Source organism: Rhinatrema bivittatum, chromosome 5, assembly GCF_901001135.1.
Source record: "Rhinatrema bivittatum chromosome 5, aRhiBiv1.1, whole genome shotgun sequence".
NCBI classification, from domain to species: Eukaryota; Metazoa; Chordata; class Amphibia; order Gymnophiona; family Rhinatrematidae; genus Rhinatrema; species Rhinatrema bivittatum.
Window position 1 is genome coordinate 131,774,571 of NC_042619.1, and position 17,535 is coordinate 131,792,105.

Here is a 17,535-nt window from a genome sequence, read left to right on the forward strand (position 1 = left end):
CAATTATTCACAATCCTCTTGTGATTTAACTTTGAATAATTTTGTGTCATCCACAAATTTTATCACCTCACTTGCTGTTCCATTTCCAGGTTTTTTATAAATATATTAAAAAGTAGTAGTCCCAGAACAGATCCTTGGGGCATTCCACTATTCACCTTTTTCTTTGAGAAAATTTAACATTTACTCTGTTTTCTATCTTTTAACCAGTTGGCAATCTACAACAGAAAACTGCCCCCTATCCCATGACTTTTTAATTTCCTAAGAAGTTTCTCATAAGGGACTTTCAAATGCTTTCTGGAAATCCAGATATACTGTATCATCTGGCTCACCTTTATCCAAATGTTTGTTTATGCCCTCAAAATATTTGGCAAATTTGTGAGGCAAGACTTCCCTTGGCTAAATCCATGTTGGTTTTGTCCCATTAAACTATGCTTATCTATATGTTCAGCAATTTTGTTCTTTATGATAGTTTCTACATTTTGCCTGGCACAGATGTCAGACTCACTGGTCTGTAGTTTCCTGGATCACCCCTTGATCCCTTTTTACATTGGCAACCCTCCAATCTTCAGATACCGTAGATGATGTTACTGATAGTTTAAAAATTTCCAATAGCATGTCCACAATTTCATTTCTCTGTTCTTTCAGCACTCTTGGATGTATACCATCTGGTCCTGTGATTTGCTGCTCTTTAGTTTGTCAATTTGCCCTAATACATCTTCCAGGTTCACTAAAATTTGTTTCAGCTCTTCTGAATCATCACCTTTGAATATCATTTCTGGCATGGGTATATCTCTTACATCTTCCTCAATGAATACAGAAACAAATAATTAATTTAGTCTCTCTGCTATGGCTTTTTCATCCCTAAATGTCCCTTTTAACCTTTGTTCATCTAATAGTCTGTTATAAATCTGTTAGGAGTTAGACTGCGAGTTAGCAATCTGTTATAAATCTGTTAGGAGTTAGACTGCAGAGTTAGCAATCTGTTATTGATAGCTCCTAAAGGAGGAGGAGTCAGCAATCTTGTAGTGTCTCAAATATCGTCTTGCTAAGGAGTAGCAATCTGTAATGAATCTGATATAGTTGTGGGTGGATCCCTGGGCTGGTGGCAGATGACCACGCCCCCGGGAGGATATCCCGAGAGGGACCACCGGCTAGGCTTGTGTATGGAGACACACATTAGTTCTTTTATTAAACAGGTTTTTGAAACCACCAGAGGTGGCAGTAGTGAGCTGATATGCCCGGCAGGGCTGTAGTCCCTCAGGTACAGGAACAGTGATCCAGGATGGTTGAGCTGTTGAGAAACTGTAGAAAATGAGTAGGCAGAGTAGGCAGAGTTCATGAACAGAACTAGATGACAAAACTCATGTAAGGTCTCAAGGAAGCTCAGGAGCTGGAAAGGTTTAGGCCCTTGAGGAGTGAGTACCTGGTTCCAGGGAAAGCTCTGAGAGAGCGATGGTAACTCACAATTGTTTGTAGCAGCGATAGCTTCCAAGCAGTAGAGAATCTTCAGAGTGTCCAGGAACATGGGCCCTCGAGGAGCGAGTACCGGTTCTTATCTGTAATCTGAAAGTAAAGAAAAAGAGCGAGGCCCCAGTGGAGCAGGTACCTCTGGTAAGTCCGAGGAGGCAGAGTAGCTTGGGAGGTGTAGCCGAAGCAATCCCCTTTGCTAACTCAGATAGCGAAATAGAGACCTTTAAATATTGGAAGCGGATGATGTCATCTCAGGGGGACACCCCTGAGGTTCGCGCCCTTGCTGGTACATCAATCAGAGTGCACGCACGCGCCCTAGGTCTTCAGGCAACATGGCAGATCTGCAATGTTGAGCTGGTCCGGGGACGCCGGAGGGAGATGACATAGAGACCCCGCGGCAGCCAGCCATCCATCAGACCCTGAGGGAGTCGCCACAGAGGTAAAGAGGGCGGCGTGAGGACATCGAGCAGCGACAGTCGCAACATAGTCCAACTGACTCCTTCACAGGCTTTTACCTTGAATGTACCTGAAAAAGTTTGTATTATGAATTTTTACTTCCACAGCAAATTCATATTCTTTCTTTGTCTTCCTTAACAATGCTTTGCATCTGATTTGCCAATACTTATGCTGTTTCCTGTTTTCTTCATTTGGATCCCTTTTCCATTTCTTGAAAGATGTTCTTTTAGATATTATAGTCTCTCTCACCCCCACCTTTTAACCATGCCGGTAGTTGTTTATCCTTCCTTCTACTTTTTGTAACGCGTTGAATACATCTGGTCTGGGCTTCCAAGATGAATGTCCATGCCAAGCTAAGCTCTTAACTTTGCAGTTGCTCATTTCATTTTTTACCTAGCCATTTTCCTCATTTTCGCATAGTCACCCTTTTGAAAGTTAAATGCTGTCACAGTAGATTTCTTTTTTGCGCTCCTTCCAGTTAATAAGGCAAATTTGATAATTTTGTGATCATTATTGCCAAGTGGCTACATCACTGTTACCTCTTGCACCAAACCTTGTGTTCTACTAAGGACTAAATATAGAAACATAGAAATGATGGCAGAAAAGGACCAAATGGTCCATCCAGTCTGCCCAACAAGCTTATGGTAGCATCAAAAGTCTGAGGCTTATTGGTTAAGGGTACTATCAGCCGCATCAGCAAGTTACCCCCATTCTTATTTGTTTTCCCAGACCTTAAAATTTAGCGTCCTTGTTGGTTGCTGTCTGAATCTGATTCCCCTTTTTTTTCTTTCCCCCCCTACCATTAAAGCAGAGAGCAATATTGGAGTTGAATCAACAGTATGAAGGCTTATTGGCTAAGGGTAGTAGCCGCCACACCAGCATGTTACCCCATGCACTTTTTTCTTCATTTCCATCCTTTAGTCTTTAGAGATCCACAGTGTTTATCCCATGCCTCTTTGAAATCTTTTACCATTTTTGCTTTACCACCTCCTCTAGGAGGGCATTCCAGGCATCCACCACCCTCTCCACGAAGAAATATTTCCTGATGTTGGTTCGGAGTCTTCCTCCCTGGAGTTTCATTTTGTGACCCTTAGTGAACACTAGGTCAAAAATAGTTTCCCCTCTTGTTGGCTCTTGTACCAGCTGCTCTATGATGCATTTATTTCATTTAGGTACTTTACTTCTCTAGAATGTCCTGATGTGACATTCATCCAGTTAATACTGGGGTAATTGAAATCACCCATATTACTATGCTGCTTTTTTAGTTAGCTTCCCTAATTTCTTTTAGCATTTCATTGTTTGTTCATTCTGGCCAGGTGGACAGTAAAACTCCTCCATTACTATTTTATTCCCTTTTTCACCTTGAATTTCTATCCATATTCAACATTGCATTTTGTTTCCTGCAGAGATTTGCACCTGCTTTTCCTATGGATACTTTTTCCCTTTGACATAATGCTCACAGATATAAAAATGTCAGCTATGCAAGTTATTTCCTTTCCCCCAATCTCAGCACACCCTTACGAATAACTCCAGATAATGCTAGGGGGGTAAAATTACCCTCACTGTACCCACATGGAAAGCCCATTTCTGTGGGAATTACACAGTTTTACCTGCGGAAATGGCTTGAATATTGCCCTCCCTGTGAAATATTGAATTTATTTATTCTCCTAGAATACAGAAACAGGAAATTAAAAAAAAGTGTAGTTAAATTCAAACAGTAGTGAATTTTTCATCACCCAAAGGAAAAAGTTGATTATTGTAAAACAAAATATATATATAGATATATATATCTATATATATATATATATAGATATATATAGATATATATCTTTTAATATTTTAATTTTAGCATTTTAATTTCATTTTGAACACCTGTTTTTCAAAAATTATTTAGACAGTGATCCTCTGTATGGAAATCAAATGTCACCCTATAAAGAATATTCTGGTTTTATGTCTCCTAACATTTTGGTACTGGGTGGCCCACTAAACCAGAGGTTCTTTTTCATCGGGATGCTCACTTTACCACAGTTACACAACCACATCAGCATTCATAAACAATGTATCTTAAAATACAAGGTATGTGTTTAGAAAGCTAGAATCAAAAGCATCATTACTTTTTTTTTTCTCCTCAGAGGCAGCTTGCCGTAACCACCCATATACAAGTTAATACTTTCATCTGTTAGACATCCATACTCCCAGAAGATGAACTGGTATATGCCTCTTCATGGTTCTGACTAGATCAGTAATTTATTCTGATGGGGCAGATTTTCCAGACTTTGGGAGAAGTCACATAAGCTTGCAGAACTGGAAAGAAAGGACATTTTAAGACAGAAAGAAAAATGAATGTTTTTCATGGTCTACAGGAACATTTTGTTTCACTTGAAGGTTCCTTGTTCACTGTGCTGAACCAAAAATTCATATTTTTAGGTTGGTTTTGTGACTGTCCTTAGTATTGAATTATTTTGAGTATTCATCTTATTTTATTTATTTATTTATTTATTTGAAATTCATTTGTAACCTATCATTAAAATCATCCGTTGTACCTGAAGACTGGAAAGTAACCCTGATATTTAAAAAGGGCTCCAGGGGTGATCTGGGAAACTATAGACCGGTGGTCCTGACTTCAGTGCCAGGAAAAATCATAGAAACTGTTATAAAGAATAAAATCACAGAACATTTAGATAGACATGGTTTAATGGGACACAGCCAGCATGGATTTACCCAAGGGAACTCTTGCCTCACAAATCTCCCTCATTTTTTTGAAGGGGTGAATAAACATGTGGATAAAAGTGAACTGGCAGTTGTGGTGTAGTTGGATTTTCAGAAGGCATTTGACAAAGTCCCACATGAGAGGCTTCTAAGAAAACTAAAAAGTCATGGGATAGGAGGCAGTGTCCTTTTGTGTTTTGCAAGCTGGTTAAAAGACAGGAAACAGAGAGTAGGATTAAATGGTCAGTTTTCACAGTGGAAAGAGGTAAACAGTGGAGTGTCTCAGAGATCTCTACTTGGACCAGTGCTTTTTAATATATTTATAAATGATCTGGAAAGGGATACAATGAGGGAGGTGATCAAATTTATGGATGACACAAAATTATGCAGAGTAGTTAAATCTCAAGTGGATTGTGATAAATTGAAGGAGGATCTTGTGAGACTGGAAGATTGGGCTTCTAAATGGCAGATGAAATTTAATGTGGACAAGTGCAAATTGATGCATATAAGGAAAAATAACCCTTGCTGTAGTTATACAATGTTAGGCTCTGTCTTGGGAGTTACCACCCAGGAGAGTGATCTAGGCATCGTAGTGGATATTACATTGAAATCGTTGACGCAGTGTTCTGTGGCGGTCAAAAAAGCAAACAGAATGGGAAGGGAATGGCAAATAAAACGGTGAATGTCATAATGCCTCTATATCGCTCCATGGTGAGACCACACCTTGAGTATTGTGTACAATTCTCGTCGCTGCATCTCAGAAAAGATATAGTTGTGCTGGAGAAAGTGCAGAGAAAGGCGACCAAAATGATAAGAAGCATGGAACGGCTCCCATATGAGGAAAGGCTAAAGAAGTTAGGGCTGTTCAGTTTGGAGAAGAGATGACTGAGTGGGGGGATATGATAGAAGTCTACAAAATCATGAAAGGACTTGAACATATTAATGTAAATCAGTTATTTACTCTTTTGGATAATAGAAGGACTAGGGGGCACTCCATGAAGTTAGCAAGTAGCTCATTTAAAACAAATTGAACAAAATCCTTTATCACTCAGCGCATAGTTAAGCTCTGAAATTAATTGCCAGAGGATGTGGTTACAGCAATTGGTGTAACTGGGTATAAAAAAGGTTTGGATACGTTCCTAGAGGAAAAATCCATAAACTGCTATTAATTAATAAGCAATAGTAGTTTGAGATCTATTTAATGTTTGGGTACTTGCCAGGTACTTGTGACTTGGATTAGCCACTGTTGGATTCGGGATGCTGGGCTTGATGGACCCTTGGTCTGACCCAGTAGGGTCTATGTTCTTATGAAATATTTCTATCCCACCAATCCACAAATCTTGGTGGTGTACAGCTAAAAAGAGAGCCATTTTTCAAAAATTCTAGAAAACAGCATTTAGCATTTGATTTACCCTTTGCTTTATCTTCCCCCAGCTCCAGATTTACATATGCTTCAGTGGCACGGCATGAATTTGTCCAGGATGATGTGGCTCAGATTGATCATTCTCAGGTCCGAGTCCAGAGACCAAGCTTGAATCTCAAGCAGAGGCAATACCAAGAGTCTCTGATGCCCGGGGGCCAATGCATTTATGTTGCCTCCCCTGCGCGGCCCCACTCCCCCGCCTTCCTCCTTGTAAAAATTCTTGCAGTCACAGAAAGTGACACTAATACAAATCCCGGAAAAGAAATGAACTGGCAATTGAGCTGCCAATGAGACAAACGCTTCCCTGCCTGAAGATAGGCTGCAAAAAGAGGTTCCTTTGCCCCTTCCCTGTGTGGTACTGCAAGCAAACAAAAACAGCCTCTGATATAGAATGAGACCGAGAGCCAAGGACTGTGATGTAAAATTTCTAAATTCTTCCAAAATTTCCAAATTTGCATTTTACTGTAAAAAAAATAGTATTTTCAGATACAAATTTCCCAAAAATGATACAGAGAAAATCAAATTCTTCCCACTTCCCATCTCAGGCAAAACAGAAGCAATAGCAGTCCTATGCTCCCAGCCCCCAGCAGTCTTGCTCCGTCTCCCCTCCCAGTAGGCTAGATGACATTCATCTCACATCAAACACATTACACCAGTCCCCAGCAGTCTTGCTCCCAAGCCTCCTCTCCCCTCCCAGACCTCCCAGACAGACTCATATGCAATGCAATAATGCAAAAGCAGAACCATCACCATTCATCATAAAACAAAATCAAGCAATATAAATCAATCATAATAGTAAACCATACTAATAAAAACAGTATTTCAAAACAGATGAAAGAGCATCTATACTAACTGCACTAACCTCATCCTCAGTTTAATTGTGCGTTGAGTAAAAAAGAACTTTCTCCGATTAGTTTTAAATGTGCCACATGCTAACTTCATGGAGTGCCCCCTAATCTTTCTATTATCCGAAAGAGTAAATAACCTATTCACATCTACCCGTTCTAGACCTCTCATGATTTTAAACACCTCTATCATGTCCCCCCTCAGCCGTCTCTTCTCCAAGCTGAAAAGTCCTAACCTCTTTAGTCTTTCCTCATAGGGGAGCTGTTCCATTCCCCTTATCATTTTGGTAGCCCTTCTCTGTACCTTCTCCATCGCAATTATATCTTTTTTGAGATGCGGCGACCAGAATTGTACACAGTATTCAAGTTGTGGTCTCACCATGGAGCGATACAGAGGCATTATGACATTTTCCGTTTTATTCATTCCCTTTCTAATAATTCCCAACATTCTGTTTGCTTTTTTGACTGCCGCAGCACACTGAACCAACGATTTCAATGTATTATCCACTATGACGCCTAGCTCTCTTTCTTGGGTTGTAGCTCCTAATATGGAACCCAACATTGTGTAACTACAGCAAGGGTTATTTTTCCCTAAATGCATCACCTTGCACTTATTCACATTAAATTTCATCTGCCATTTGGATGCCCAAACTTCCAGTCTTACAAGGTCCTCCTGTAATGTATCATAATCCGCTTGTGATTTAACTACTCTGAATAATTTTGTATCGTCCGCAAATTTGATAACCTCACTCATCGTATTCCTTTCCAGATCATTTATATATATATTGAAAAGCACCAGTCCAAGTACAGATCCATGAGGAACTCCACTGTTTACACTTTTCCACTGAGAAAATTGACCATTTAATCCTACTTTCTGTTTCCTGTCTTTTAACCAGTTTGTAATCCACGAAACGTGTCCGGACCATATTAACTGTCCTATTAATTAATTTCTTTTACTTTTACAGACTTTTAAATTTTTCCTAAATGCAATAAAAATATTCTTCGTATTTTTTCTTAACTTTTATAGTATTTTTCTTCTTTCAAATACTTATACCATCCACACAATTATCATAAATATATGTCTCTCAGTCACACTATTATTCCTAATAATTAGAGTCTCTAATGTTTAAATAAACTTTTCTTATACTTTACCAAATTTTTCGTCAAGTTTTATAGGTTATTTTTATTCCTAAGTGCTTAGGGCCGGGGTTACGTGCATAAATCTGGAGGATTTACACACGTAACCGGGTCTATGAGCACCGGGCCTGTTTTAAAAAGACCTGGCAACACATGTAAAGTCCCAGGACGCGTGTAAGTCCCGGGGCTTGCATAAAGGGGCAGGGAGGGGGCGGGGAGATGGGCAGGGAAGGGTCGGGGAGATGGGCGGGGAAGTCCAGGGGTGGGGCAGGGGTGGGACCAGAGGCCTCCGACAGAACGGCCATTGCCGCTCTGTCGGAGGATCGCGTGCCGGCAGGCTGCCAGCGCGCACAACTTGTGCCTGCCCAGAGGCAGGCGCAAAAGGTAAGATAAACGTTTTTGGGGGGGTTAGAGTAGGGCTGGGGGGAAAGATTAGGGGAAGGGGTGGGAAGATCAGGTTAGGGGGAAGGGAAGTTCCCTTCCAGGCTGCTCTGATTTCGGAGTGGCCTGGGAAGGAACGGGGGAAAACAGCACGGCTCAGCGCATGCAAGGTGCACAATTGTGTAACCCCTTGCGCACGCCGACCCCTGATTTTATAACTTGCGCATGCATGTTATAAAATCGGGCATACATGTGCGGTGTCGGGTAGCGTGCGCACATGTACGCCGCATGCTGCTTTTAAAATCTACCCCTTAGGGTTTCCATCAGGACAATTTACTTATTTTAGAGAGTTTCTGGGAGTGTGAAGCTAGTCCCGGTCAGGTGGTCCTGGTCCCTTTATATGATCACCACTATTATTTTATTTTAAAATTACTTAATTTTCTTTATTTTATTAAAAATTGATAGCCCCCCTCCACTTAAAATCGGGTTCTTGCTGACATCTTGATGACATCATCTCAACTGCCATCACCCCGACCTTACTCACATCAGGGCTCTCCCCAAGCCCTCCGATGCTAATTCCAACATTTTTTCTTTATAAATTAGATTTGTTCCTCTCCTTTTCATTTCCATCCTTCCCTTTACCCTCCAACCATTCTCCCCTCCTCTCTCTCTCCCAAACACCCTTCCAGCCCGCACTCACCACAACCACGGCAGCTCCAGCTCCCGATATCTCTGAGGACCTGTGCATGGAAGGGGAAAGCCGCCGGCAGTAAGGATGTGAATCGTTTTTTGACGATTTAAAAAATCGTCCGATATTTTTTAAATTGTCAAAAATCGTTAGAGTGCGCGATACAATATAAATTTTCCCGATTTTAAAGATGGCGCCGGCCATCCAGTGCTCCTACCATGTGACAGGGGCCGGCCAATGGCACGGATACCCTGTCACATGGTAAGGGCAAAGGGCCATCGGCGCCATCTTTATGAGTGGCAGCCGACGGCCCGATAACTGGAGATCGCTCCCGGGACCACCACTGGACCACCAGGTAATTTTAAAATGTTTTGGGGGGATTGGGAGGGTGGGGGAAGCTAAGGGGTCATTTTTAAAGGGTCGGGTAGGTTGTTTTTTTTTTTTAATCGAGCCATCGGCGCCATTTTTGAGTGGCAGCCAAAATGGCGCCGATGGCCCGAGAGCAGGAGATCAGTCCCCGCTCCCCCACTGGACCACCAGGTACTCGTAAAAAGTTTTGGGGGGGGTTGGGAGGGTGGGGGAAGGTAAGGGGTCAATTTTAAAGGGTCGGGCCTCACTAAAAAAAAATTAACGATGTGAATTGGAATCGATTCCAATTCACATCTCCACCAATCAGATTTTTTTCTCCCTCCATCCGAACCCGATCGTTAAGACGATCGGGCACACGATTCACTTCCCTAGCCAGCAGCGATCGCTATTCAGCTCAGCTGACCGCTGCCAGCCAGCGATCCCTCCCGCACTGATTTCTCTTCTTCCTCTTCACTCCAGAGGCTTCCCACATCACAGTCTGCTTCGTTGGGGCAGGCCTCTCCCTCCTCAGCAACAGCGCTGCCCGACGCTGCTCGGCCTCTCCTGCACCACCCACACATTGCGGCCCTCCCACGTTCGTCGGCCCGCCTCCACAACGCGGCCCACCCCCACCTTGCCTCACTCTCCGCCCTGCCTCGATCGCAGCCCCAGCCCGACTCGGCGCCCTGCCTCCGATTGCAGCGGGCCCAACTCAGCACTGCCGATCTCAACGGCGGGAGCAGCAACCAAAAAAAAAAAAGAAAAACAAACCGCCGGCTTTCCCAGCGTCCCCTGCCGCCAGATAACTTCTTAATTTTTTTTACAACTATTTTCCATTTGGTCCATAGAAGATATTCAGAATGTTGTATTTATTGATTCTATGGAATATGATATCCAACTATTGCTTAAAACGTTTCAAGACCTAATGTTTTGACTGCTGGGAGTTACAGTACATTACAATCTCATTTCCCTTTCAGTCAGTATGGAAGTAAAGAGAAACAGTGGCATGGCAACAAGCCAGTCACAATACAACATGATGTTCCAGTGAAGGAGGACAGCCCAAGCTCCTAATGCCCCCCCCCCCCCCCGCCCTCCCCCCACGCTGATTTCTTGGCATTATGCAAGTGGGGATTTTTTTGTGTGTGTGGTGGTATTTTGCAACAGTGGTATGATGCAAGATTTTAGATGAATGATTCACACACTATTGTTTATCTTTCAAGTAATGAACACCCACTCGATAACTACTTGCCTCCTTTCTATGTACTAAAGCTTCATAGTGCAACATATTTATAAACAAACTACTCATTCTTTCTTTTCATTTGAGAAATATGTTAAATATGAAACAGTACCACAACAACATAAACAATATAGTAGTGTGGCACTACCAGTTATTATTGTTTCATATACAGATAGATAGATAGATAGATAGATAGATAGATAGATAGATAGATTTATAGATAGATAGATAGATAGATTTGACAGGGGTGCTTTCATGAGCTTACCCTAGTTTCTAGAGTTTGGACTGAGTAAAGCATCTCTCAGCCAGGAGCATATTCAAAAGTGGGGAATGTACCTAAGACACAGGACAATAGACAAGCACTTATCGTGTTTTCAGAGTTCAGACTGAGGTTACTGTGCAGTCGAAGAAATGGACTTGAAGCAGTGAAACTTTGAATGCCATGTGACTTTGTCCACTGGTAATTCAGAAGTAACCTTTATTGAGTTCAGGATCATAGAGAGCAGCTTCCAAGCTGGTCAGATGTCAGCAATATGTCAGCCAATGAGATTCGCATTTTCTGAATCAGGGTCATAGAGGCTAAAGGTGTGCCGTCATTTTTAACGAATTGAAAAACAGCAACAAAATTGTCTATTTCGTTCAGTTTCAACAAGCCTGAAAAACAAAAAAAATTTGATTAAATTTCGTGAAAACTGGTATTTCATGTTACTGTGCAGTAAATACTGTTAGGGGTAGATTTTTAAAAAAAGCGCGATCGTGTACTTTTGTTGGCGCAGTAGGCACCAACAAAAGTACGCTGGATTTTATAAGATACGCGCATAGCCGCACGTATCTTATAAAATCCTGGATCGGCGCGCGCAAGGCTGCCGATTTTGGGCAGCCTGCGCGCGCCGAGCCGTGCAGCCTGCCTCCGTTCCCTCCGAGGCCGCTCCGAAATCGGAGCGGCCTCGGAGGGAACTTTCTTTCACCTTCCCCTCCCTTCCCCTACCTAACCCACCCCCCCGGCCCTATCTAAACCCCCCCCTTACCTTTGTCCCTAGATTTACGCCTGCTAGAAGCAGACGTAAATCTACGCATGCCAGCGGACTGCTGGCGCGCCGTCATCTGACCCGGGGGCTGGTCTGGAGGCCTGGACCACGCCCCTGGGCCGGCGCCATGCCCCCGGTCCCGCCCCCGAAACGCTGCATCATTCGGCCCCGCCCCCGACACGCCCCCTTCAAAAAACCCCGAGACCTACTCGCGTCCCGGGGCTCTGCGCGCGCCGGCGGCCTATGCAAAATAGGCATGCCGGCGCGCGAGGGCCCTGCTCTCGTAAATCTGGGCGGATTTAACCGCAGCAGGGCATTAAAAATCCGCCCGCTAGTGCATAGCAACTGAAAATGTTATAAAATTGAAACTTTTTGCCAATTGGGGTGAGCAGGTCATTGGCTAGAGGTATGATTCCGTATTCCCATTGGCTGTCTCGTCCTTAATTATTTGTTTGTTTTGCCAAGGTTGCCACTGAGTTGGTGTTTGTTGAGGGATGATGTGGCAAAACCTCCCAGTGCCTGGAAACAAGTGAAAACAAACAATTTCTAGTTATATGGCATCAATACTATAAGCAAAAGCAAAGCATATAATGCATGTACATATTTTGAATTTCCCAGTCCTTGTGCATTTTAGATAAGGGTCTCCTGGTATTTTGGGATAAACACACATACTTTTAATTCTCAAATTCTGCTTCATTTTTTAAGAGGTACATAATAATTGGTTAAAATTTATTTTTGAATTGGCCAATTATATGTTTATTTCTCCTCCTAATTTCACTCAATAGTTATATATAATAAGAATTTCTCTTTTTGTGAGGTTTGAGGAGACAACAGTTCTTTATTTATTTGATTTTCTAGAACAGACAAATTAATCATCAGTCAGTGTTAGCTGCAGCTTGTAATTGATTTAGTAGATGTCTTGAGGGGTAGCTAGCTATTAGGATAGCTAGTGCTATTAGCCAGCAACCAAGAAGCAGTAGCCTAGCCATAACAGTGCTTGTAAGGTAGGTGCTTCTGTGCAGGGCTGGTGCATCCATTAGGTGAACTTACGCCATCGCCTATGGCACTGATCCTTAGGGGGCGCTGAAGAGCAGCCAGGTGGAGCCATGAGCAGAGCCGCTTGCGGCAAAGAGTAGAGATTCGTCTGGCCACAAGCAGCACACGCTGCTCAAGGCTCTGAGAAGCATACAGTGGGCAGTACGAATGAGGTAGGAGGAGTCTGGCCCGAGACCAGTGGGGGTAGCGTGAATGGGGGGCGCGGCGTGGCATGAACGGCTGGGCGGGTGCAAGACAGAAGTCGCCTAGGGTACCTACTACCCTTGCACAACACTGCTTCTGTGCGGTATGTGGCACACTGATCTTGGTGCATGAGTGCTGCAGAGTGCAGAGTTAATATCTCAGGTAGTAGGATGCTGGACTGGAGGTGGTTTTCCAAAGTTAGTAGTAGCCTAGTAGCCACTAGCCAAATACTAGAACCAGTTGATTTATTTCTATAAATTCAAGTGAAAAGTAGAACTCCTGCATTTTTTCTACATAGCTGTGGGGCTCTCTTGTGGCAGGCTAGCAGCAGCAGCAGACACTTATGGTCTCTGTGTGTGAGTGTGTGTGTGTGTGTGTGTATGGGTGTGTGTGGGTGTGTGTGTGAACTGGTTGTATTGCCCTAATGTGCCCAGTCCACAGTGCACGTAAATTAACTCTGATTTGCTTGCTAACATTTGTTGATCAGCTGATGGGAGTATCTCTCTCTCTCTCTTTCTCTTTCTCTCACAAACACAAACACACTGGGGTAGATTTTCAAAGGGGTACGCGCGTAAGATACGTGTGTACCCCCCCCCAAAAACCTACCCCAATCCCCCCCTGCACGCGCCGAGCCTATTTTGCATAGGCTTGGAGGCGCGCACAAGCCCCAGGACGCGCGTAAGTCCCGGGGCTTGCATGGAGGGGCGTGTCGGGGGCATGTCGGGGGCGTGCCAGGAGTGATGCGGCGTTTCGGGGGCGTGTCGTAAGTGACACTGCGTTTCGGGGGCGGTGCCGCGGGTGTGATTTCGGCCCGGGGCATTCCGGGGGTGTGGCCGCGGCCTCCGGACCGGAACATGGAGCACGGCAGCTGGCCCGGTGCGTGCAAAGTTACGCCTGCTTCCAGCAGGCGTAACTTTGCTGACAAAGGTAGGGGGGGTAGATAGGGCCGGGGGTGGGTTAGGGAAGGGAAGGTGCGGGGGGGTGGAAGGAAAGTTCCCTCTGAGGCCGCTCCGATTTCGGAGCGGCCTCGGAGGGAACGGAGGCAGGCTGCGCGGCTCGGCGCACGCAGGCTGCCGATTTTGGGCAGCCTTGCACGCGCCGACCCCGGATTTTAATGGATACACGCGGCTATGCGCGTATCTATTGAAATCCCGCGTACTCTTGTTCGCGCCTGGTGCGCGAACAAAAGTACGCCTGTACGCAGATTTATAAAATCTGCCCCAGCGTGTTCTTTTAGTAACACTAGCTAACTAAACTATTATAGCAGCTATCTATCTAAGATGTATGTTTGTTATTCTTCTGTCCTGTTGCCTGGGCTCTGCAATCTGTCCAGTCACCACTGATCTTGGCAACTGACTCAATAACAGTGCCAAATCTCATTTCAAATTTATCACAAATTTTTAAGAGCAATAGAACAGCAACTCTAGTGCTGTAGTGTACATATCAATACACACACACGTTGCATATTAGCAATATTAGTGTTGTACTTGTGGCTCTGGCTGTGCCTGGCTGGCAGGTAAGCCAAGCAGGCAGACAGTGTTAGGTCACTGGTGGTCAGGATGAGTTCCACCTGACCACTTTTACTGACTGTGTGTGTGTGTACAGCTAACTTAAACATTGACCTTAGAGTCTCTGTGTATGGTGATCTCTAAACTAAACACAATCATCATGCCATTTCCACTAGGAAGAAAACATGGTACTACTAGTACAACTACTAGCAATGGCTGTCAGATGTTAAAATATGATAGCAGCAAGAGCATTGGCACTGGTAGAGGCAGTAGTAAACAATCAGCAACTACTAGTAGCGGTTACATGGGAACCAAGAAGAGCAGTCCCCGAACTCCTAGCAAAAAAAGTACATTTTTGAGAAGAGTAAGAATGATAATCCTTCTAATACTTCTGAGGATGTAGAAGATCAAGGTATCTTGCAGGCCAAGATCAATAGCAAGGAAGGAAGAAAACCTGAACAACATGAGAGAAAGTTCAAATCTGTGCAGTTCACTTTGGGCCAGATTTTCAAAGGGGTACGCACGTAAGATACGCACATACCCTCCGAAAACCTGCCCGAAGATCCCCCTGCGCGCGCCGAGCCTATGTTGAGTAGGCTCGGCAGCGCGCGCAAGCCCCGGGATGCGCATTAGTCCCGGGGCTTTCCTGGGGGGCGTGTCGGGGGCGTTTTGTGGCGGCACGTCATTTGGGGCGGGGCCATGGGCGTGGTTCCGGCCCAGGGGCGTTTCGGGGGCATGGCCAAGGCCTCCAAAACGGCTCCTTGGCCTGGGAATGGCGCGCCTGCGGCCGGCCCAGCACGCACAAGTTACGCCTGCCTTGGGCAGGCGTAACTTGTGCAACAAAGGTAGGGGGGTTTAGGGAGGGCTGGGGGGGTGGGTTAGGTAGGGGAAGGGAGGGGAAGGTGCAGGGGGGTGGAAGGAAAGTTCCCTCCAAGGCCGCTCCGAGGCAGGCTGCTCGGCTCAGTGTGCGCAGGCTGACGATTTTGCATAACCTTGTGCGCGCCGATCCCGGTTTTTTACAGATACGCGCGGCTACGTGCCTATCTATTAAAATCCCGCGTACTCTTGTTTGTGCCTGGTGCACGAACAAAAGTATGCTTGTGCGCAAATTTGTAAAATCAACCCCTTTATTCTTAGATGAAAGATCAGTGCTAGATAATATCTTGCATCATGATTATTCAGATATTGATGATGATAATGAAGAAGATGATAGTGATGAATCTGATGTGAATTTCCTAATGTCGGGTGAATTTTTTGCTAGCAAAGTGAAGGATGTGAAGGTTTCTCTGCTAGTTAGATTTCTGAGGAGGAGGCGGAGAAGAACACCACCAGTGACATTGGCAATGTAGTTGCAGAAGGTACTGCAAAAACCAAGTGCATCTTCCATATACCCTTTGAACATCGGCAAGTAACATCACTGACTACACCTACCACTTCTAGTATGAAATTGATAACAAGTGTCCCTACAGTAAAGCTCAGTCACAAACAGATTTTTTGATTGCAGAAACTTTATTGGCACATACATACTGACACACACAAAGACACATATTCTTTCTCAGACTTAAAGACAAACCCATATACTGAGAGTGTGTGTGTGACTGAGGTGAAATATTCTGCTAGCATGTAGTTTCTGTGTAGGGATCTATAACAGCTTGGCTTGTTCTGTTTTCCTAATATCAGGTGTATTAGTATTTTAGGGCCTGGTGCAATATTTGCATTGTTGCCTTATCATAGGTAAGGTTTCTACAGTTTGAGTACTGGTAGTTAGTGCTTGTTTCGTATGGGAGGTTTACTATATTGTAATTCGGTTTCCTCAAAGCTTTCTGAAGTCAGACATGCTTTACATTAGTCCTAATACCATAAGGCTGCAGGTGTCTTTTTTGCAAAGTTTTCTGGTTGGTACCATAGCAGTCCATGTAAATAATATACATGTTGTAAGTAATATTTATATCTTAGAACTCTGAATGTTTTTTTCATGTAAAATCTGTTACTATAAATGCATAATTTTTAATTGTTTGTGGGAAGGTGGAACTGTAACCGTCTCTTTTTCTGTCAGTAAGAAGGCCCAGACAACTGATCCGTGAAGATAGACTTTTATTGCCAGCAAGATGCAGCTAAGACAACGGCTTAGTACAACTGCATGCCACGCCCCCTTCGGAGCAAACCTTTATACACTTTACAGTTCTTATCTTTCACACATGCGTTCTGGTTTTGCTGAACAAACATTTTACAAACTGCTGAACAAGCAATAGCTAGCGTGGTCTCTAGTAGGTGTAGCTTATGATCAGACTATTGTTTCGTCATTTAATTGACGGGTTAGATATTCGCGACAGCGTTCGTATTAATACAATACAAAATATGAATCCAAAATGGAGTCACGTTCACTAAACGTTAGTGCGTAAGTACGTCATTACGTGTTATTTGCGTTGCAAATGTTAGTAAATCAAGATGGCTGTGCGTTTCACTGCAGCATGATGAGACGAGAGGCATCACAGCTGTGCAGTCTTCAGGGGTTCATGGAATCGAACTCCTTCATTCCCCCCTTTGATACTTTCAACGCCGATGGAGAGTGGAAGTATCATTTGCAGCTGTTAAGTAACTGAAAAGAGAAGCAAGAATCAATACTAATAACTGTAAGGTGGACCCTAAAATGTTACTAGGTCGTTGGTTACTTCACGGGTTTGAGACGGATGGGCCCTACTGGCGTCAACCCCCTTTGTAGCCCGGCTTTCCCTAGTAACAAAAGTGGTCCTGTCGGTGAATTAGGTGGTTTTAGAGTTTAGTATCAAAATAATCATTATCAGAATCAAAAGAGATATCATCAGAGTCAGATGCTTCAGAATCAGGGAAAGTAGAAATCGACACATACTTATTGATCATCATAATATGAGCTGCAGCCCTGCGATCAGCAATGGTTTCAATTATAGATCGTAGATTTCTGAAAATAAGAGGTAAACAAAGAGGGAACAGAATGCAAGTTAGAATAAAAAACAAAAGAGGAATGAAGATGTCCTTCAATCCGGGGATTGAAGTAAGCCAATTTGGTAGTGAGGAAGTCCAATCAAG